At 36.3% G+C, this 23,320-nt stretch overlaps 2 protein-coding genes across 2 annotated transcripts in view; one reads left to right on the forward strand and one right to left on the reverse strand.

Moving 5' to 3' along the window:
- Positions 1–23,320, reverse strand: part of LOC135212186 (kelch domain-containing protein 3-like) — a 109,982-nt gene that overhangs the window by 59,620 nt on the left and 27,042 nt on the right. The window lies entirely within an intron of this gene.
- The window catches only part of LOC135211968 (actin nucleation-promoting factor WASL-like), a 77,297-nt gene continuing 70,510 nt past the window's right edge, over positions 16,534–23,320 (forward strand). Inside the window, exon 1 of the mRNA XM_064245223.1 lies at positions 16,534–16,683. The gene's annotated coding sequence lies outside the window, so the exon portion shown is untranslated. The remainder of the gene's footprint in view (positions 16,684–23,320) is intronic.

Below are 23,320 nucleotides of genomic sequence, written 5' to 3' on the forward strand. Positions count from 1 at the left end.
TATCAAGCTACAAATGTCCTTTAATATCTAATTTGCTCTACCTCAGAATTAATATATTTTCATATATGTTTAACCGAAGGGGAATTTTTAGGCGATAATAGAATTGCCAGCCGAAGGGCATGAAAACCCTCGACATCTTCAATTCCAGGCTTCACTGCCGGTCCTGGAATTGAAGATGTCAATGGTTCGTGCTTGTCGGCCGGCAATTCTATTATCGCTTAAAAAAAAAATTCCCCTTCGGTTAAACATATGTGAAAATATATTAATTCCGAGGTAGAGCAAGTTAGATATTAAAGGACATTTGTAGCTCGATATATGTATATGGATCACGGTAATGTGATATGACATATATATATATATATATATAATATATATATATCTATATATATATATATATATAGATTTATCATTTAATATATTTATATATTTTATATATTATAAATATATATATAATATATATATTATTATATAGTATCTATATATATATATATATATAGTTATATATATATATATATATATAATTATATATATATATATATATATTATATAGATATATATTATATATATATATATATATATATATATATATATATATATAATATATATAGTATATAATATATATATATATATATATATATATATATATATATATATATATATATATATATAAAATTCTCTATTCCAACACTGAACTTGATCAGTTTTGATTTGTTACTGTCATGCTCACTATTCCTTATGCAGTATGCTGCTGTTTATCATTTGCAATGAAGTTTTAGTGATTTTATATTATCAATACAGCATCTATCCAGAAAATTCGCTGTTAAGTCACCCCAAGAATTAGTACAGTACATACCTGAAAAATTCACTACCAACAATTCAGTCAACAATTCACTACCAAACATATTCACTGTCAAACAAATCACCGTTAAGCTATTCATGATTAAAAAGAATTTATTTTATTTATAGATAGTTTAACTGTTCTTTAAACTGATTTTAGTATCAAATAACTCTCCCGCAAAGAGTCAATACCTTGGAGTAGTACGTAATATTAATATTGGAGATTTTCTGGAAGTAGCCCTTAGGTTTACCCAGACAGAGGTATTAGTAAAATTATTTGATAAATCATTTCTTGGTAAAGAATTTCATTTTATTGAGACATAAAAAGGAAAGAAAAAAATTTGTACACATCAGCACATTGATAATTATATGTATTAAAAAGAAAACCAAAATTAAGAAATATAAAGTGAAGGATGGTCCAGTGTAAGTGACCACAGTTGGTGAAAACATCTGTAAGTCAGTAATCATAATCATGTTTTGGATACCACTGGGGTCGAAATAGCAGAAACTTTGGAACATTTATGGCTTAGTGGTACATGACTTAACCCACATACAAGCAATTCTGTGGAAGGGTGAAATGAAGTTACATTTGAGCAGTATATAGTTGGTAAAAAAACCTGTAAACAAAGAAAAAATATCATGATTATGCCCAACAGATTCAGACTTATTCAGAAATGTGATCCAGATAGTGTTGGTGACCATTTTCATAGAGTGGCTCAACATTTCTTACTTATTATTTTATGTGCAAATACATTCTTTTAATTTTTACTTTTAGCATTTGTATCTTTCCTATATACGTATACGTATTTGATTTTACTGCTTCTATCCAAAAAATTTACAGCTACGTACCATAAAGTGAATTAAATATATATCTTGATTTTACTGTTTTGCTTCAGTATATACTTGTTATCTTTAACAATATACAAGAACATATTATTTGTGTGCGATTTGTTTGATTTGGAATTTTTGATGATAATGATTGGTGGTGAATCTTCCTAAACTCGGCACAGTAGCACCTCAACTTATGACTGTGGAAGTCGGGCTGATGAGTAACAAAATTTACTAGGTAAGTAACAAAGTACATACCTATATTATAGCCTGCACTAATATTTTCAAAATATCTTACAACTATTAACAATTCAATTTAGTTTCCAACCTATAAACAATATGTAACAGTTAACATTCAATTCAAGACATTTATCCAAAAATGTATAATATCCAAAATGGCAGCATGGCAAAAGAAAATCATCCAAATAATGGACCTAAGTATTAAAATCCATTAAGTTGAGGTGCTACATACAGGAATATTTACATATGAACTTCTCAGAGTAGTTGAAGCTTTGGTTGCCTTATTGGCTTCTTCATTTCTATTAGTATCTGCATTTTTAATTAATATAATATGTGAAGTGAAAATTTAATTTGTTGTATGAGTGTATTGTTTAATTTATAATTCTGAAGGGTTTCTTCAACACTTTGTTTTAACAACTATACTGTAGTCCTATTTCACATAATTCTGCTGTGAACACAGAAGTTGATAGGGAAGGAAAATTGGTATACATATTTTGTTGGGCAATATGGTTGCAAAACCCATGCCTAATATAGATTTAGACTCCTCTGTGTAGTATATTGCATGGTTGCAGTAAACTGGCTCAGCCAGGCAGTTATGCCACAAATTAGGCTAGACATGGAATATCACTTTTTGATATGAAGCAGCTCTTTACAAGGCAGACAAACATTTGTTAAGTGTTAAAATGATAGAAAGAAACGTGCAGAGCAGGACATGATGGGCCAGTTACCCTGGAAACAAAGAAGCCACCTTACACAATTAGATAGTAACAGTTGTGTTCATTTCAGCATCTGCTCTGTCTTACAGCTCTTGCTACTAGAATATTCCATTAGTATGAAATAAAGTATATATATTTATATATTTTTCCAGACTTGGACTAATCTGATAAGTTTGAAGTCTGTTAGGTTAAGTGCCAGTGACTGTATACAGTTTGAATACAAGACTCGTGGATTTTATCATTTGAAGACAGAAATTTTGCTCTGTATTCATAGAAATAGAATTAGAGGTAATGCCATTAACACTTAAATTTGTATGAAATGTTTGATTTGTTTCACTTCTGTAATCTCAGCTATTTCAGTTTTAGTAGAGCAAAAAGTATACCTTTCAAGTTTTATCATTTTAGAACATGTAAACCTTTCAAAGTTTTTTCATATTTTGGAACATGTAAACCTTTCACATTTTTACCATATTTTGGAGCATGAAAACCTTTCAAAGTTTTATCATATTTTGGAACGTAAACCTTTCAAAGTTTTATCATATTTTGGAACATGTAAACCTTTCAAAGTTTTATCATATTTTGGAACATGTAATATAGGTACTAATTGTCAAGCCATCCATTTGTCAAGGTACAAGATTAGTCACCCATCACTTCAAAATCAAATATTTCATTATTTTAAAATAAATTATAATTTTTATGGACATAAAAAGGGCATAGTGTAAAATTCACTGCATGATCATCTCTAAAAGTTTTTATGTTCTTTATTTGTTTTATTTTATTTTTCATAGTGGGAGTTGTGTGTGTGTGTGTTTGTGTTGTTTGTTTTTTGTTCTCATAGATATGTATTTCTCATGATAAAAATAATAAGATTTGTATACTTTTCTTTACAATGCTGTGTCATATAATATTGACAGTTCTGTATTAGCTTTTCCCATTATGGAGTTGGTTATGTAACAAGTTCACTCCTCTGTCAACAGTATTTGGTATCATGTGTAATTTTTACTATATAAATGTAATCATGAATAGCAACTTAATGAGAGCTCCCTTTTTTAAAATTTATGATTTTATATAGTATTTTTTTTTATCGAAAAGTATGGTTTTCCGTTTGAGAATTACTAAGATATTCTAATGTTTATTATTCTAGTTTTTATATGGACTATTTTTCTAATTGCCAAAATTAAACAGGTATTTTCTTCAGACTTTACAAGACAAGACTTGGCACTCATTTTATACAATGCAAAATACAGCATGCTAGTAATGTCTGGAAAATATAAAAACAAGAAAAATAAGCTTTGTCAAGTTATTTATTAAATACTGTTGACATATTTATAGATAACCAAAAATTTGACCTTAATTTAAATCTGGAATATTATAGTAATTACTATGGGTCATTGAATCTCAAGAGCATTACTGGAAATATATGTAGTTGGTTTATGGTAAAGAAAATTTGTCAACTTTTGTTATTGGAAGGTGTCCTAGATTTACCATGTAGGTAAAAATGATCTGGTATCCTACTATGATTCTCTATGTACATACAGTACTTTGAATGAATAAAGTATAATTTTTCACCTATGTTGTCAAATATCCTCTTACTGCTCATACCTGAAAATAGAGAGAAACATTGCCTTTTGTAATATATCTGAGAAAAGCATTCAGATCAAAGTATCTAGAACTAATTACTGTAGAAATTATCTTATAATCAGAGGTTTTGGTCTCGAGCTGTCAGAATTCAATGCAGTCCTACAACTGGTAAGCATTGAACAATTTTTGGTTCTCTTGGTTATGAAGGTCAGCTTACTACAGGCACTCCCTGCTTATCAGCGGGGGTTCCTTTTCTGGGGGCATGCCAATAAGCGAAAACCACCATTAACCAAAACTCAGAGATTTATGGCACCGATAACCAGTTATTGGCGCCATAAGGTGCCTTATGGCCCGTTATGTGCCATAAATCTCCAATTTTATGGCACTAGACAAGCCCCATAAAACTGGATCACCGATAACTGAGTCCGCTGATAACCGGGGACTGCCTTTATTAGAATTATCCTTGCTCTTTTTATGGAAACCCCATTTTTACGTGGGAACAGCTTCCAGAACCTACTGCGGAAATAAAAGTGCTTATAACCACCAAATACCTTGTACTACCCCTTAAAGTAAAATGCCTATAACTGCCTATTCTAACATTTCATCGCCAAAGTTGACAATTCAAACAAAAATATGTCTCATACTACCGTCCCGAACACCCTGGCAGGACACTCACACGAACTCGACAGGATCTCCCAGATGTTAGTAAACAACGGATACCCGAATAAGATGATTAACAGAAATCTGTGCTACCATCAATAAATGGTATTCAGAAGAAGAAAGAAAAGACAAACATCCACCCTCTGAGGATATCCGGCTCTTCTACAAGGCATTTATGCATAATGCATGTAAAGAACACGAGCGAGAATGTCACTCCTACGGAAGAAGGAAAGAAGACCTCGCTGATTGTCTATCACAAGAACAGGAAGACAAAAGAACTGATTATGAAGAACAACCCTGCCCTGCCTGTAAGAGACCCCCTGAACCAGAATAATGTCGTCTACTGTTATACATGCCCCTTCCAAGGATGCCCTGGAGTAAACATCGGGATGATGACATTATGGCTGTCGAAGAGAATCTCTTGCCACGCCCAGGACAGAGCTATCAAGCAACATGTCTTCCGCGCCCACCAGCAGCTCGTCCAATGTGAGGACATTGTCAACAACATCAAAATAATTGGACGCTCCCCAGACCAGATACCGACTTCGCCTCCTGGAAGTATTATTTACTCTCTACCAAAAACCGAATTTAAGTACGACACAGGAGCCATTTCTGCTGCCAGCGCATACCAGCACCCCAGCCAAGCCAGACGAGCGCCCTAGCACTAGTAATATCAGCAATGACGAAAATAATACTAGCAATGACGAAAGCCCAACACCAACCAAAAAGAATGCAGCTCCAGGTGAAAATAGCCAGACGAGAAGGTCCCAAGGCATCCAGCGAATTTTTAGCTTGAGAAGCAATGCGGCCAACCAACCAATCACAGCGCAGCTTTCACCTGTGACCCACTGTGCACCTTTTTCTGAGCGCCCACACAGTCAGCATATAAACAGCAGGTCTCGCCACCATTCTCTTATGGGCTGCACGGTGAGCAAGAGCCTGTGCTGACACAAGGTCAGTTTAATCAAAAACAACAACAAGACCATTCTTCAGTCCAGCAGCAAATCTAGCTGTGACCATGCCCAGAGGAGTAGGGCAAAATGCGTCAGCAAGAGAGAGAGGAAGAAGAGAAAAGAGAGAGAGAGAGAAAAATTGTATATGTATAATAAACAAAATTTTGACAGCCCCTTTCGGCATGTTGCCTGCCAGTTTAAGCAACCATGAGAAGACTGATAAGAAAAATAGAGAAGTTACTCTATAGAACCAACAGTGCTGAAGCAGCAATAACTTTCAATAAGACTTGTTTAAAAGAGGGTCGTAAAGCCGTTGGTCCCGTTGCTGAATAACCACTGGTTCCATGCAACGTAAAATCACCATACAAACAAACACACACTTTTAAACATGTTTTATTAAAAGTGATTGCTGCCTCAGCTGCGTTAGTTTTATAAAGGTTCTTCTCTATTTTTATTACTATTGTTTTCTCATTGTTGCTTAAACTGGTGAGCAACGCACCGAAGGTTGACATATCTGAATTAGGTAATAATCAAAGTCGATTGGATTTTATTGGTAAAAAATTCTGGTGGTGGCAGTCAAATTTTCTGGGTATATTCCGTAGAGTTTATTGTAGGTAGACTCCCTCATTATGGCAACCTTGACGTGGTGAGGGGGCTCTCGAACCTCAGGAATTTCTTCAAAGGTTCGAACCCGAGAATCCCATATGACATTATATATTTTCAAGTTAACTCCTGTGGACTTTTCCATTTTTGCCAAAATTTTTGAAAGGAAAATAAATGAGGAAACATATCATGGCTTATCGTGGAGTCAAATCCGAAGCTAAATAGTGAGAACTGTGGTAGATCCATCATCTACCCGACAATGTTCGGACCTGTTTTTCAGACGGAACTATTCTGTGGAGCTGGACCACGGATTCCAGGGGGGGCCCCTGGTTCTAGAACAGAACTCTCGGCATTCTATCCAGTTTGCCCATAATGTGATTGGGATGGGGATAATTGTATTATCGTAATACTCTTAGTCCTGGCAAGCGGATTCTGCTTACACTTGGGCCATACTAATCATGTTATGCCATCCCTTTTTGGGGTAGGGTGGGATGCGGACATTTGGGAGTCCTTTCTCACTTGTGCAATTGGCAGAAGATTTAACTTCGCGAAGGGCCAATGTTATCTTTTCAAGATTTTTTTTTTTAAATCTCATCTCAAATTTATGAATACTGAAATAAATTATTTGAGTACCCCTGGGTCCCATGATGGAAAAACTCCGGCACAGTTGATGACTACTGGCACGTCACTCCCGAATTTCCTTGCTACTGCCTCAGGTAGTGAAAGTACTATAAATGATACAAAGGAACACCCTATTCCAAGTAAAGCAGCAGAGCCAGAAAACCAAATAGGGTGCATAAATAAAAAAGAAACAAAAATAAATTGGTAAACTCCAATATCGTAACAATGGAACCATATATGATGAACAATAATTCTGAATTTGAGACAAATAATTCTCCCAGCAATACAGAAAAATACAAAAATCATAATAGACAAGCAACATGCATAAAACTAGGACCAAAAAGAAACAAAACTTACCGACTTAATCCCACATTGGTACATTTTGATGACCCCTCTGGACCAGATAACTGGTCAAGATTTATAGTCCTCAAAGCTGACAACAAAATCTCAGCAGCGATACTAGAAAATAAATTACTTGACATATATCCAACACAAGACATGGAATGCAGACACATCAAGGAAAATTAATGGCTTATCCAAGTAACCGATAAAAAGCAGTCCACTGCCTTTTTAAGCATAACAGAAATAAATAATATAAAAGTAACAATTACAAGCCACGAAACATTGAATTATGTACAGGGTACAGTCATCCTACCCAATATCGAGCAGGAGCTTCCATCAAAACAACTACTGCTAGACTCCTTAAAATTGAGATTTAACAATATTCACGATTTAGAAATATACTCAATTTCAAGTAAGACAAGAATAAAAATATCAACATTGCCAAAATAAAATTTACAGGCCAAGACCTCCCATTTAAAATCAAAATTCTTGGGCAAAATAGAGTTCTTCTTCTTTTCATTCTAAAACTGCTACAATGTACACAGTGCTCAAGGTATGGACACATATAAAAATGCCGTAATAAGGCAATATGTGCAGTCTACGCATCAGATAACCATACCACTAATTGGAACTAATCAACCACAATGTATTAATTGTGGACTAGCCCATCACGCGAAATCTAAAGAATGCTCATTTTGCCAATACAACACAGAACTTCAGTTGTTAATAAATAGGACAGGAATGTCAGTCATGGAAGCCAGACTTGAGCTAAAAGTAAGAGGAGTTAATAATCCATCCAAAACCGCCACCTTTTCAAATGTGACTAAAAATCAAGACACCAAGCAGCACAATAACAAACAAGATAATATAAACATAGAAACTAAATTTCATACCAATAATACTGAAATCCAAAATAAAAGTGATATTATAACAACCAGTACCACCACTAACATAGATGATTCAGTTATCCATGGAAAAGAACTACCAATGGAAGAGGAGTTAAATGATGATAATAATCGAACTGACAAAAAGAAAAGAATACTGTAACGAACCCCACCTAAGGGAAAAAAAGTAAATATTGAAAATTACAATCAATCCAAAGAAACTCCAAATACACCAGGAGAACATTTTAAAAAAGATATTAAACTAACCTCATCACAAGTGGAAATACACAATTACCCTCAATCTCAATCAAACAGCCAACATCTGGACCGTAAAGAAACAATTAATCACTCTTTACAATTCCCATCAAATAATACTAATGAAAATCATACCACTAAACCAAACCAAAATATAACTATCACCCCCCAACCATCCACAAGACCCAAATATTCCATTAACAACAACAAAACAAATAACCCATAAACCAACAGTCCTTATCACTACAGAAAAGGACCAATAGAATAACAAAACAGAAATTTCTAAAGCTAGATCAAATACTTCTGAAACAATAATTAACATCGCCAAACATGCTTCATCTTGTGGGTGTAATGAATGCTTTGTGAGTAATAACCAACTAACTACCAAGACGGAATTGTATAGACAATTTTACTAAATTAAGGAAATGCTCTTTAACACACCAACATGAGAACGAATTATGTTCTGAATCCTTAAAATACAAAAAGGAAATTATAAAATAAAAAATAGACTTATTAATATTCAATTATGAAAAACAAACAACTGCTGAATTTAATAACCAACATACAAATACAACGATTAAAAAATCACAAATAAATTCAAATGCATATAAACTACGAGGCAAAGTAAAATCAGCAATCAATTTACAGATTTTAACACCAATTCCTCCCAATAATGGAATATTAAATTATTCAATGGAATATAAATGGCCTCTTGACCTGACTACGTCTGGGCGAATTACAAAGAATCATACGAGACCACAACCCAATGTGCATATGTCTACAACATACAGGAAGTAACCCTACAAATATCCAGCACTATAAAATTGCCTGTTATTCACCAACTGACGGTGGAAAATTAGGCACAGCTATAAAGTACGTTCATAATAGCATAACATATGAACCTTTCAACATACCATCTAAGCTATATCAAATAACTGCTATTAAACTGTATATGCCTGACAAAAGTAAAATCACTATTTGTAATTTATATAACCAACCAAATTTCAATGCAAATTTTAGTGATTTTTCTGAACTTATTAGCAAAAGTATACACGAACCCCTACTTATAGTAGGAGATTTTAATGCACATAATCCATTATGGGATACTAATAACCCCACTGACATATCCGGAACCAACATAGAAAAAACTATAATGAAACACAACCTGTGTTGTCTCAATGAAAGTGAAGTTCCAACATATTTTTCAAATACACACCTAACCTTTTCCTCAATTGACATTTCATTATGTTCAAATGATGTAGCCGAGAAATTAGAATGGAATGTCCTAGACGATTCATACACAAGTGACCATTTCCCAATCATTCTGAACTACTTAAGTAATATCAAAATATTGCCACCTACAAGATATAATATCCAAAAAGCTAATTGGGATAAATATTTCCTATACACTCGAAACATACCACCATTCCCACATAACGAAGATCACAATACTACATGTGAATCCTTCTCAAACTTCATAATAACTGCTGCAGATAAACGCTTACCAAAAACCAAATCTCATTCCACAAAATCCCCTGTCCCATGGTGGAATCCAACCTACCTTAACAACCTTAAGTAAAATAAAACATATATTGGGGTCGCAACCTTAATAGACTCAAAACTCGCTTTAAATCACTCAACAAAATGCCCTATAATATAAACATATTAAACAAAATAGTTACAACAAACATAACAATTAACCACATTATACCACTATATAGCAAATATACAGCCAAATTTAGAAAAACAGTAATAGCTGAAAAAATCGCATCATGGAAAGAATGTCTCAAACATATCTTCAAACACATCCACAAGGGATACCTGGCAAAAGATAAGGAAAATCAATGGAAAACATATAAAACCTCCAATAAGTGCAATACATCTAAATGGAAAAATATACCATGATACTTATGAAATATCAAATATAATTGGAAAGGATTTTAAAAACATCAGTGCTTACTCTAGCCAAGATGTGCATTTTCCAAATATCAGAAAACAAAAAGAAAATATACTACTCAATTTTGAAACTCTTGAAGACCTGGAATATAATTATATTTTCAACATAGATGAACTAGATAATGCCATCAACTCATGTCATCCCTCCGCACCAGGATATGATAAAATATCATTTGAAATGATAGAAAAATTAGCTCCTATAACTAAATCATATTTATTAAAATTTTATAATAGTATCTGGCTAAAACGTGTCTGTCCTGATATATGGAAACATGCCATAATAATTCCAATAAATAAACCAGGAAAGGATGCAAGTAATCCATCCAATTATAGACCGATATCCCTAACAAGCTGCCTATGCAAAATCTTAGAAAAAATGGTAATGCATGATTAATGTATGTAATAACCAAAGAATCCATTTCAACACCAACACAATCAGGTTCAATAGCTGGCAGATGAACCCTAGATCCCTTAACACATTTATAAGATCATATCAAAAAAGGCTTTGAAAAAAAAAAATTAACAGTAGCTATATTTTTTTATATAGAAACAACATGGAAACATAACATCATGCAATAACTCCACTCCTAGGGACTAAGAGGCCACTTACCAATATTTATTAAAAACTTTTTAACAAACAGAACTTTTCAAGTAAGAGTAGAACATTCCTACTCAGTAACCTATAAACTGGAAGAAGGAATCCCTCAAGTTAATGTCTTGAGCTGTACATCGTTTGCTTTAGCAATCAATGACATTACCATAAAATTACCAAGTGGTGTAAAAAACAGTTTATATGTTAATGACTTTGTTATTTACTATACGAGTAGTAATTCGAGACATGCTCAGAGAGTTCTCAGTACTGCCATTTCAAATATATTCAGTTGGAAAAATCAGATGGATTTAAATTTTCAACTGATAAAACAAAAGCAATCATCTTCTACAAAGACAAAAGATGGCTGAAGAACCAAATAATCAAACTTCACCTTTATAGCACTGAAATACAATTTTGTACAAAAATAAAATATCTAGGAGTGATATTTGATCAACATTTTAATTGGAAAGAGCACATCAAATACATTAAAGCCAAGGACATCAAAGCCCTGGATAACATCTGTTAAACCATTGATAAACCAGGATTGGAAAAGAGAATGGGCCTTAGTGCCAACCACAAATAAACTTAAAAACATAAAAACTGAAGTGTATGCATGGAGGACATCCTCACAAAAAGAAAGATCAAAAGAGGTGATCCTAACAAGGCTTCGTATAGGACACACAAGATTCTCGCATGGTCACTTGATGTCAACACCACATGCTGACCCAATAAAGTGCAATTGATGTCAAACACCCATGACAGTGCAGCATTTACTTATTGAATGCCAAAATTGGACCCAACAAAGATAAATTTATTTATAGAATTCAATAATGAAAAGTATTCTCGCTGAAAGCAAAGATTTTTCAATTAACAACGTCATAAATGGTTTAAATAAGACAGGTTTCTTAAATAGTCTAAATTTTTTTATTTCTTTTAATTTTTATTTTTTTATTTTAATTCTTTTTATTTATTTTTTTTTTTTTACCTTCTTCTCAGGATTAATCCCTGAGAACCAGCCCGAGAAGAGTCTACTTGAGACTCAGAGGTCTGGAACTAACATAATAATAATAATAATAATAATAATAATAATAATAATAATAATAATAATAATAATAATAATAATAATAATAATAATAATTGCAGGTAGAATTAAAATGAAATTCTATTCCTTTTTATTCTTTTTGTGGGGCCGCGACGTTTCGTCTGAAAACTTCAGACATCCTCTTAGGAGGAGGTGGGTGATGGACTGAAGTGAAGATTAAGCCAGCCTTGTGCTGGCACGGGCCGAATCTGTCTGCTTTTATTGTGGCAGTGCAGCGGAGGCTTCGTGCCGCTGCCTTTTCATTGGCTAGTGAATGGGAGCTGCTTTATGATTGGCTGCCTGGCTGCGGCCTGAAGCCAATTCCTGAGCGCATGCTCAACAGGCGTGCCGATTTTCTCAGCTGCATAGCATCACGCTGGGCTTCATTTTTATTGCTCAATGGCCACGTGATGTCACTGCTGGTATTATTCATGGTATTAAAGTCGGTGTTATTTTCCTCTTGAATTGGGGCGTTTTCGTGATCAATATGGTGAAGTTTGCTGTTACTGGTGTGTTCCTTCGCATACAAGTCGGAAGCAAAAAGGCCTCCTGCGTCATATTCATGGAGGGCTTTTCCTCGTGGATGAGCAATGCCTCCAGAAGGCGCAGACGGCGAGGATCGGGTGCTCCCCTTATTATCCTGGTGTTGCGGATAATACAGTCACGGGAGATTGTGTCTCGATGGGCGGTGACGGCGTGATTCTTGATAGCCCCTTCTTGGACGTGACAGGATATTCACTTCGTAAGACGCAACCTCGGGCATATGTATTGGTATACTACGTTCGTCTGCTTGAAGGGGTCTCCTGATGGCAGTGAGGGGTTATTTTTCATGATTAGGTCTCTTGTCTTCCTGTTTTTGTAGTATATTATAAAGTCCACCATCTTGCCTTCTTCCATGGGGAGGATGTTCTCCTTGATGATCTTTTTCATCGACTTCTCCTCCTCGCGGTACTGAGAGTGCATGAAGGCCTTATAATATATCTTGATGTTCATGGTGGGGCGGATATTCCAATAAGCTCATCAACCGAGAAGTGCTCACTGCCCTCGAAAAATGGTACTCAAATGAGAAAGAAGACCCACAACCCAGCCCCACCGAGAACGTCAAGATATATTATAAGGCCTTCATGCACTTTCAGTACCGCGAGGGGGAGAAGTCGATGAAGAAGATTATCAAGAACATCCTCCCCATGGAAGAAGGCAAGATGGTGGACCTTATAATATACTACAAAAACAGGAAAACAAGAGACCTAATCATGAAAAATAACCTCTCACCGCCATCAGGAGACCCCCTCAAGCAGACGAACGTAGTATACCAATGCATATGCCCCGCCCGAGGATGTCCTGGGAAGTACATTGGAATGACTACAATGCGTCTTGTGAAGAGAAGCTCCTGTGAGGACCAGAGATTAAGACAGGTAGCTGGGTACTGATGAGTTATTTAGTTGTTGTTGTTTAAGATTAAGCTGGCTTTATGCCAGCACGGGCTCTTGCTCACAGAGCAGCCCGTAGGTCATTTGAATTTTTTTGGATGTAAAGGTGATTTTTAAGGATATGAGGTGAGCCTTTATTTATGATTCTATGGGTTATGCATGCGAGTTATTTACAGACAAACTGGGTTGACATAGACAGGTGCGGACGGATATGTAGTGCAGTCTCGCACCGCAAACAGAAATGACTCTGAGACGGTAAATTTGTGTTTTCTTACAGACATTCATTTAGATATAATAAAGCGTACAAATAATGGAATTGCATGTGTTATACGTCGGCGGAAAGGCCGCGGAACGCTCTATCGGATGGAAGTAAGAACAACGCGACTTGATGATTGGTTACAATGAAAATATGGAAAAAGCGTTGTCCTTACACTCCTTTCACGCCCAAGAAGTGGCTATCAAGAATCACGCCGTCACCGCCCACCGAGACACAATCTCCTGCGGCTGTATTATCCGCAACACCAGGATAATAGGGAGAACACCCCCTCGCCGTCTGCTCCTTCCGGGCCAAAAGCAAATTGGAATGTTTACGGCCGGTGGGACTACCAACGACCGGACTGGTAGTTAATTACCTAACCGCCTTGTGAAAGAATCTGCGGTCGTGTCCAGGCTACGGCTACGCCTTAAGTAATTCCTATAGTAAAGGACCTCGGGTTTGTATAGCTAGGAAAAATGCAATTTACTTTCTAAAATTCTGATTTTAAGACTTCATTAGAACTTCCCTCTGATGTTTTATAATCAGAAAGCTTATGTTATTTATCAACTTCTGATACAAAGTAATGACAGCTCTTGTCCTATCAATATTTCTTAAATAATTCCACTTGCAGCCAAACAAATTTTCATTTTCACCTTTAAGTATGAATAAAGCAAATGTGTTCATTTATAAAGACTGCCTGACTAGAACCAAACGACAAGCAGGCATAGTTTAGGGTAATGTAAAGTCATTCCTTAAAAAATTAATTCACACAAGGTTCGCATTTTAGAATGTATGAAGCCGAGCTGTAGAAGGCTGTCAGTGCAATTATTGTCTGAAAAACACCTGACTTTGTTCCGTTCGTGAACAAGAACGCCTGGTGATGGTCCACTTAACAGACCCTGCAGCCAATTTGGGGCCCGGGTCACTGAAGTACTGCAGTAATCGCTTGGAGGCCACACCAAATTATTCAAAGTTCTTACTACATACCAGATAAAAAAAATGCTCAAAAAAGTTTTAGTTCACATTCTTTACAATATTATTCAATGGTAAAAAAAGAAAGAAAGAAAAAAAAAAGCGAGAGCAACTAACTGTAGTATCTATTTACGGAATCTTAGTTATGTATTCTGTAATATTATTGTGAGTTAGTTGTTGCATTTCGCAACAATATATTGATGTTCAAGTTTAAATGAAACGTATCATGTACCCGATGCCCTTAGCTAATAGTTTCATTCATTTGGTCAACGGTAGATAATGTAAACAAACCCAAAGAAATTCGGAAATCTTAAGTGAATACGGGGTGAATAAATAGAATATCTAATCTATCTAAACTATTTACATGAGACTTGTAGTGAAACTGCAGATAAAAATAACACCTCTCAGTATTAATGTAATTTCTCGCCTGATCAAAATACAGGATAATCCATGTAAACGACTCAAACTATAGACGATACAACTGTATTCTGTGCTGAGGTCTGGGGATCGGTATGAATTAGTATTGCATCTCGTAGAATAATTTGGGGTGAGGAAGTAGACGATCAGAATCATTTAAACAGCGAGTGACCTCACGTTAATGAGTTAGGCCTGCAATGCAGAAAAAAGGCACAACTAAGGTAACTGAGATAGCAAAGGATATGGTTTTAAACTGGCAGTTTGAGCAACAATATATAAAAAAGGACAAGTAGCTACTATCTTAGATAAATACGAACATATAAACAAAAGGTGAAGTATGAATTAATTCAAGTAGATAGTACGAAATATCACTTCACTTGATAAATGTATTCAGGAAATATGTAATATGTGTTGCAGGAAGTATGGAATGTCAAATGAGTAGGAACCCTGGTTTTGCATCCCAGATAAGAAATATATGAATAGTAATGACAACAATACTTTCAAGTGCTGAGAAAAATAGTTAAATTTATTATAATATACAATAATAAAATGGATGTTAGGAAAAACTGGAACAACACCACATTGAGGACAAAAAGCAGAGATATTAATGTATCCAAAGGATCGAGAAAGATATACGTACAAAAAGTGCCAGACTATGACTGAGTCACTGCTAAGATGATACCTGAATATAAAATGAACCCTCGTGAGGAAACTGGGAGTCATTGCAAAGATACAAAGAAAGGTGAACTGCCTGAATTGAAGTAACGATAAACAGCTGATGGATATAATATGCACACGATGCGGTTTTAATCACCCAGACACCATTGTGAAGCGGGAAGCTGGTGTTAAGTGGAGATTTGAGGATGTTAATGTTTTAATCCAAATCAGTGAAGAAGATTAGCATATAGAACGGTGTTATGAGATACTGGGACAATGTTTATAAACAATATTCTACGTCTTACTGATGAATGCATGAGAAAATAGTAAGGTTTGAAATCTGTAGGGAAACTTTATTTAAAACACCAATCTGATGACATAAAAGGAAGTTAAAGATTGCGGAGGACCTAATAGTCAACAAGAAGTACATTTATATATATAGTTTATTTGTAAACATTATTCTAGTGTAACGATTGATTGATTGAGAGAGAGAGAGAGAGGAGAGAGGAGAGAAGAGAGAGAGAGAGAGAGAGAGAGAGAGAGAGAGAGAGAGAGAGAAGAGAGAGAGAGATATTACTCAAGTTTCAAGAGTCCTCCTTCCAGAGGGCTGCAAACGTCTCTTGAGGCTCCACCTCCTGTCGTTTATAGTTGTGTATGGTGTGCACACCGGACAAGTTACTTCAACGTATATACAAACGGGATTATTGTTACATTTTCAATGAAATCTACTTGAGTATTTGAAATGTGGGCGAATCAATCATGGTCCACGGGCGCTGTGCCCCCTGGGAGTGCTAATTCGCAGGTTGGTGTTGTTTTACCGCATTTTTAAACATAAACTGGCCGTTTCTGGTCTAGGTAGGTACCTAGCTATTGTTTTGTTTAGGCCATTCAAGGTCCCTTTTTCCGTTCCGATACTACCTATCTCTCGGACTGCATTTAAGTGTCTGAAGTCCAGCCAGTGCCACTGTTGCAAATTATATCTTGAAGTGAGTCATTACTGTCTTAAAAGAGTAAGCCTAGATAAGTTCAAAGCTACTACCTAGTTAGGTCTATCGCTTCCGAGGCCATGACGTAGTTTCACAGGTAGGCCTATGTCTTTGGAGGCTGACTTGACTTTGTTTGGCTATACAAGAATGCTGCTTGTCACCTATAACCCCCCCCCCCCAGAATTGTAGGTAGCATAACTTCTAGGGTAAAACATCACAGCAGGCCAAACAGGCCACCTACAATCAACGCTTGCCACCCTCCGAAAAAGTACATTATAACGCGTCCTGACACCGGAGATGGGCATCAGTCGTGACTTGTTGTTGGTGAGAAATGGAGCTAAAGACCTCTACTCTCCTTTTGAAGTAAGTATTTTCTCCAAAGTTAGAAATTAAGGCCAAATTTTAAAATTAAAATAGAGGGTAGTGAAAAGGGTGGCTACGGCAGTGGAAATCTCACCAAAACGCTTTAGAAATTTTTACTTACAACTAAAAATGTTTCGAAGATTGACGCCATCTTGATGTTTACGGAGTCGCTTGTGTCAACAAACTTCCCATTTCCTGTGCTAAATCCGCACACCACTTGTACCCATAGACGCTGGGGCACTTTCATCACAACAATCGTAAACCAACCTCTTACCAGCACTTATTCAAGGGGACTACGGCATTCTTTGCGGCGTTTTGCGCTCTTCAATTGTTTATCAGTGTTGTCAATTGGTAGGGTAAAAAAAAAAAAGGATCATCACAGAGGCCACGCAGGCCACCTACCATCAATGCAAGCCACCCTCCGAAAAAGTACATTATAACGCGTCCTGACACCCGAGATGCATCAGTCGCGACTTGTGTTGGTGAGAAACGGAGCTAAAGACCTCTACTCGTCCTTTCGAAGTAAGTATTTTCCCCAAAGTTAGAAATTAAGGCCAATTTTAAGATTTAAACAGATTTAAACAGAGGGTACTGAAAACGGTCTCAACGTAGTGCAAAATCTACCAAAACGCGTTTCAAAACATTTTTACTTACAACTCGAGTATTTAGAAGATTGACGCATCTCGATGTTTACGGAGTAGCTTGTGTCAATAAACTAACCATTTCCTGTGATAAATCCGCACACACTTGTACCCACAGACGCTGGAGCACTTTTATCACAACAATCGAAACACGATTTCTCATCAACAACAAGCCAGGCGTAAACAGCTGTTGGGGTAGAAGATGACGAGAAGCGTGCTCTTGGCTAATTTTTAAATAAGTAGTAAAACATCAATATTTTACATATTTATGATGATTAATTTGAAAATATTCGTTATTGAAAAAAGTTAACTCGACTCTGACTCAAATTTAAGTAATTATTTTTCTGAATTAGAACGTTCTTTCAAGTTCTGTATTATGACGTCACGAACACTATTGACTTTCGTACCTATTGTAAATAATTGCTATACTCAACTGTCATTGCAGAACAGTTTACCAGTTATTCATGCAGATTGTTATCAGCTATACATGTAATTGTTTATAATCGTAATGCGCATATATATCTTTATTATTTACTTTTTGGATATATGAAGATGTTTTACTGCTGGATTATCGCCGTAGTGTGACGCAATCGTTTTCGGTCCATGGGCCTCTTGTCTGTTTTCGCACCATAAGAAATTATGGGGCCGAATTTGCAATGACCAGAAAGTCGTTTTTAAATTTTAAAAGAGGAAAGTTAGCATTGAGGGGCATATGTTTTGACTGAGAAAAATAAAAAATTTATTCAATAGCTAGCTTGTAAAAAATATACTTGGTTATAAAAACTTGATTGACAACTAAGCAGCATGTCTACTATGGGTTTCAGAGACAGTGCAAGCAGGTTTTTGGGCAATACCTATTTCTGTAACGAACACTCTTAAACGAACGAGATTTTGCTATAGTGCATTACACCAGTGCCGTAATTTATAAGGGTATCGTGATCACTAATCGTAAAGAATAACGACACTTGTCCTTGTACCAAGAGACAAAAACTCCATTATGCAGAAATGGATACGAAACACGCGTATAAAGCTCCACCTACCCTCTCCCCCCCCCCCCCCCCCCCCCCCCCCCCCCCACCCCCCCCCCCCTCCCTTTTCTTCTTCGTTCCTCCGCCGTTTCCTTTCCTTTCTCTCTCTCTCTCTCTCTCTCTCTGTTGCCATTCGGTATGTGTTGACCCTCCAAACTGGGTATAAGACTACACACAAAACGTTGAAATTGGGTGAAATTAGGCTATGTATTGGAAGTATATATACATAAATATTAAAGCAATTTTATCATTATTGCATTACTATGACAACTAGAATTCATGGAAACAGTTTATAACCTGTTAAGCGTTCACCCACGTAATAATACGTTTACCGCGATCTACTCGGTAGCGCCTTCAACGGGATATTACGTTCAAGACTTTAACTGTGCTTGTCAAGTCGTCAGCCCCGTAATAATACGTTTACTCGCATAGAAAGTGTAGGAACATCATTTGGTAACACTCTCAGCACATGGGAAACTTATTCCAGCCTGGCAACTCTTTCCTGGTGGTCGCTTATGCTAGAAAACTGCCTGTCCCTGTTGGTTTTCTTTCAATATGCTTCGGGCGTTTATCGAGACAAATTGGATTTCGCGTCTTTCACAATGAATGTCCCAAAAGAGGAGGATATTTCTTTTAGGTGAGATCAATCAAATACTAGATGAGGAGTGATATTGATAACCTATTTGATGATGAGAGCTCTAGTTCTGAATCCTCCAGTGATGATACAAACTTTTCTTCCAATTGCGGGAGTGAAGATGACATTTCTTTGCCGAGTGACTGGACTCCGAGAGAGAGAGAGAGAGAGAGAGAGAGAGAGAGAGAGAGAGAGAGAGAGAGAGAGAGAGAGAGAGAGAGAGAGAATTTCATACAGTTAATTACAGTATGAATAACAAGCATAAATCAATATTAACTTTGAATTGAAAAACTATCATCAGTGCTATGATCCCTGATTACAAAAAAAGCGTGACGGTACGTTAGCAGCGAGCTCATCAGGGGCGGACGCTTAACAGGATAATGGAACGGCGTATGTGTGAAGCCTCCACTAATGTGGCAACGATGATTTTGCCATTCTTAGCATGCAAACATTAAAGCATGCAAACATTAAAGTGGTTACATTTATTTCTGGCATACGATTATTTAAGAATTCAAAATACTAATAAAGACTGAAATCAATGAAAAGTGCTAGCAAAAACAAAAAAGCAAAAAAAAAAAAAAACGTAGTCGTTCCTCTATGGTTTTCGGCAGCCAGATGTACGAAAACGTTAGAAACATTTGATTTTATCTACGTTAGAAATATCTGTAATTTTTCGGGGTAATTTGGTTGCAAAAAAGGGATAATATACATGAATTAAATCAAAATTTTTAAATAATGTAAATTTAAACTAAATAACGAGTAAAGTAAACAGTTTAGGGAATAAAACTTTGCAGTTTCCGTCGTCTGTCGTCGTCTGCTGTTTGTAATTGTGTTTATGCTGGCGCGAAACAAAGCGCTTATAGAAACCAGGAACAGCAACGGGTTTAAAGTGCAATGTGGAGTGAACTGAGACCAAAATGTGTATAATAACAATCAAATAAGCACTGTGGAGTTTCAGTTGTGATGGCAGTAAGGATAAAAACCGCCGATTACAAGGTAAGAATGAATTCAGTTCCAACCATAACCCCGGGAATAACAAGTTTCATACTTTCACTAATATAGGCAACAAAATGTTGTTTTATTGTGCTGATTACAACTGCAATCTTGAGTAAGATCAATAAACGTTACATACATACGCTAACATTGTTCAAATGAGTGCTGGGAAGGCGGGGAAAGATGGTGTCCGTCACTGATGAGAAACCGTCCATGAAAAACGTAGCCGCCATATTGGATTTCAAAACTGCCTTGAAAACATATTTTACGAAGAGCTCACATGCTTATTTTAGTTCGTATGGGGCTTTCATATATCACAATATGTTGACGAAACTTCAGTCTTTTAAATGGTATGCTTAGAGTTGCAATTGTATTCATGTTTCACCAATTAAATATCGAGTGAATAAGACCCGTCTACCGTGATGAGGGTTGGCCTGTACTGATGTTTCCCCCCCCAAATATGTGTTTACCCTCCCAAAACTAGGTATAAGACTTACACAAAACCGGGGAAATAAGTGAAATTAGCGTATCTAGGGTAGAATATCACGACAGGCCAACCCTCATCACGGTGGACGGGTCTTATTCACTCGATATTTAATTGGTGAAACATGAATACAATTGCAACTCTAAGCATACCATTTAAAAGACTGAAGTTTCGTCAACATATTGTGATATATGAAAGCCCCATACGAACTAAAATAAGCATGTGAGCTCTTCGTAAAATATGTTTTCAAGGCAGTTTTGAAATCAATGTGGCGGCTAGGGTAGAATATCACGACAGGCCAACCCTCATCACGGTGGACTGGGTCTTATTCACTCGATATTTAATTGGTGAAACATGAATACAATTGCAACTCTAAGCATACCATTTAAAAGACTGAAGTTTCGTCAACATATTGTGATATATGAAAGCCCCATACGAATTAAAATAAGCATGTGAGCTCTTCGTAAAATATGTTTTCAAGGCAGTTTTGAAATCCAATATGGCGGCTACGTTTTTGCATGGACGGTTCTCATCAGTGACGGCCACCACTCTTTCCCCAGCCTTCCCAGCACTCATTTGAACAATGTTAGCGTATGTATGTAACGTTTATTGATCTTACTCAAGATTGCAGTTGTCAATCAGCACAATAAAACAACATTTTGTTGCCATATACGTATTAGTGAAAGTATGAAACTTGTTATTCCCGGGGTTATGGTTGGAACTAAATCCATTCTTACCTTGTAATCAGTGGTTTATCCTTACTGCCATCACAAACTGAAATCCAACAGTGCTTATTTGATTGTAATTATACACATTTTGGTCTTAATTCACTCCACAGTGCACTCGAACCACATTGCTGTTCGTGTTTCCTAAGCGCTCACTCCGTAAACAAAGTTACGAGCAGCAGACGACAATTATCCCTTTTTTGCAACCAAATTAACCCCCCAAAATTACAAATGTTTCGGATGTATAACTTACGAGCAGACGACGTGAGGAAACATGACTCATCGTTGCCAATCTAGTGGAGCGTCACACATACGCCGATGCATTTACAAACTGTTTCGATGAATTCTAGTTGTCATAGTAATGCAGTAATGATAAAATTGCTCTAATATGTATATATACTACACATAGATACGCTAATTCATTTCCCATTTCCCCGGTTTTGTGTAAGTCTTATACCTAGTTTGGAGGGTAAACACATACCAATTGACAACACTGATAAACAATTGAAGAGCGCAAAACGCCGCAAAGAATGCCGTAGTCCCCTTGAATAAGTACGAATAAGTGCTGGTAAGAGGTGGGTTTACGATTGTTGTGATGAAAGTGCCCCAGCGTCTATGGGTACAAGTGGTGTGCAGATTTAGCACATGAAATGGGAAGTTTGTTGACACAAGCGACTCCGTAAACATCAAGAGAGCGTCAATCTTCGAAACATTTTTAGTTGTAAGTAAAAATTTCTAAAGCGTTTTGGTGAGATTTCCACATGCAGTAGGCCACCCTTTCAGTACCTCTGTTTAAATCTTAAATTTGGCCTTAATTTCTAACTTTGGAGAAAATACTTACTTCGAAAGGAGAGTAGAGGTCTTTAGCTCCGTTTTTCACCAACAAGAAGTCGCGACTGATGCCCATCTCCGGTGTCAGGACGCGTTATAATGTACTTTTCGGAGGGTGGCTAGGTGTGATTGTAGGTGGCCTGCTGTGATATTCTACCCTACATTTTGCATGGACGGTTCTCATCAGTGACGGCCACCATCTTTCCCCAGCCTTCCCAGCACTCATTTGAACAATGTTAGCGTATGTATGTAACGTTTATTGATCTTACTCAAGATTGCAGTTGTAATCAGCACAATAAAACAACATTTTGTTGCCTATATTAGTGAAAGTATGAAACTTGTTATTCCCGGGGTCATGGTTTGAACTGAATTCATTCTTACCTTGTAATCGGCGGTTTTTATCCTTACTGCCATCACAACTGAAACTCCACAGTGCTTATTTGATTGTTATTATACACATTTTGGTCTCAGTTCACTCCACATTGCACTTTAAACCCGTTGCTGTTCCTGGTTTCTAAGCGCGCGCGCCATAAACATAATTACGAACAGCAGACGACGACAGACGACGAAACTGCAAAGTTTTATTCCCTAAACTGTTTACTTTACTCGTTATTTAGTTTAAATTTACTTTATTTAAAAATTTTGATTCAATTCATGTATATATCCCTTTTTTGCAACCAAATTACCCCGAAAATTACAGATATTTCTAAAGTAGATAAAATCAAATGTTTCTAACGTTTTCCATACATCTGGC

Source organism: Macrobrachium nipponense, chromosome 40, assembly GCF_015104395.2.
Source record: "Macrobrachium nipponense isolate FS-2020 chromosome 40, ASM1510439v2, whole genome shotgun sequence".
Taxonomy (NCBI): Eukaryota; Metazoa; Arthropoda; class Malacostraca; order Decapoda; family Palaemonidae; genus Macrobrachium; species Macrobrachium nipponense.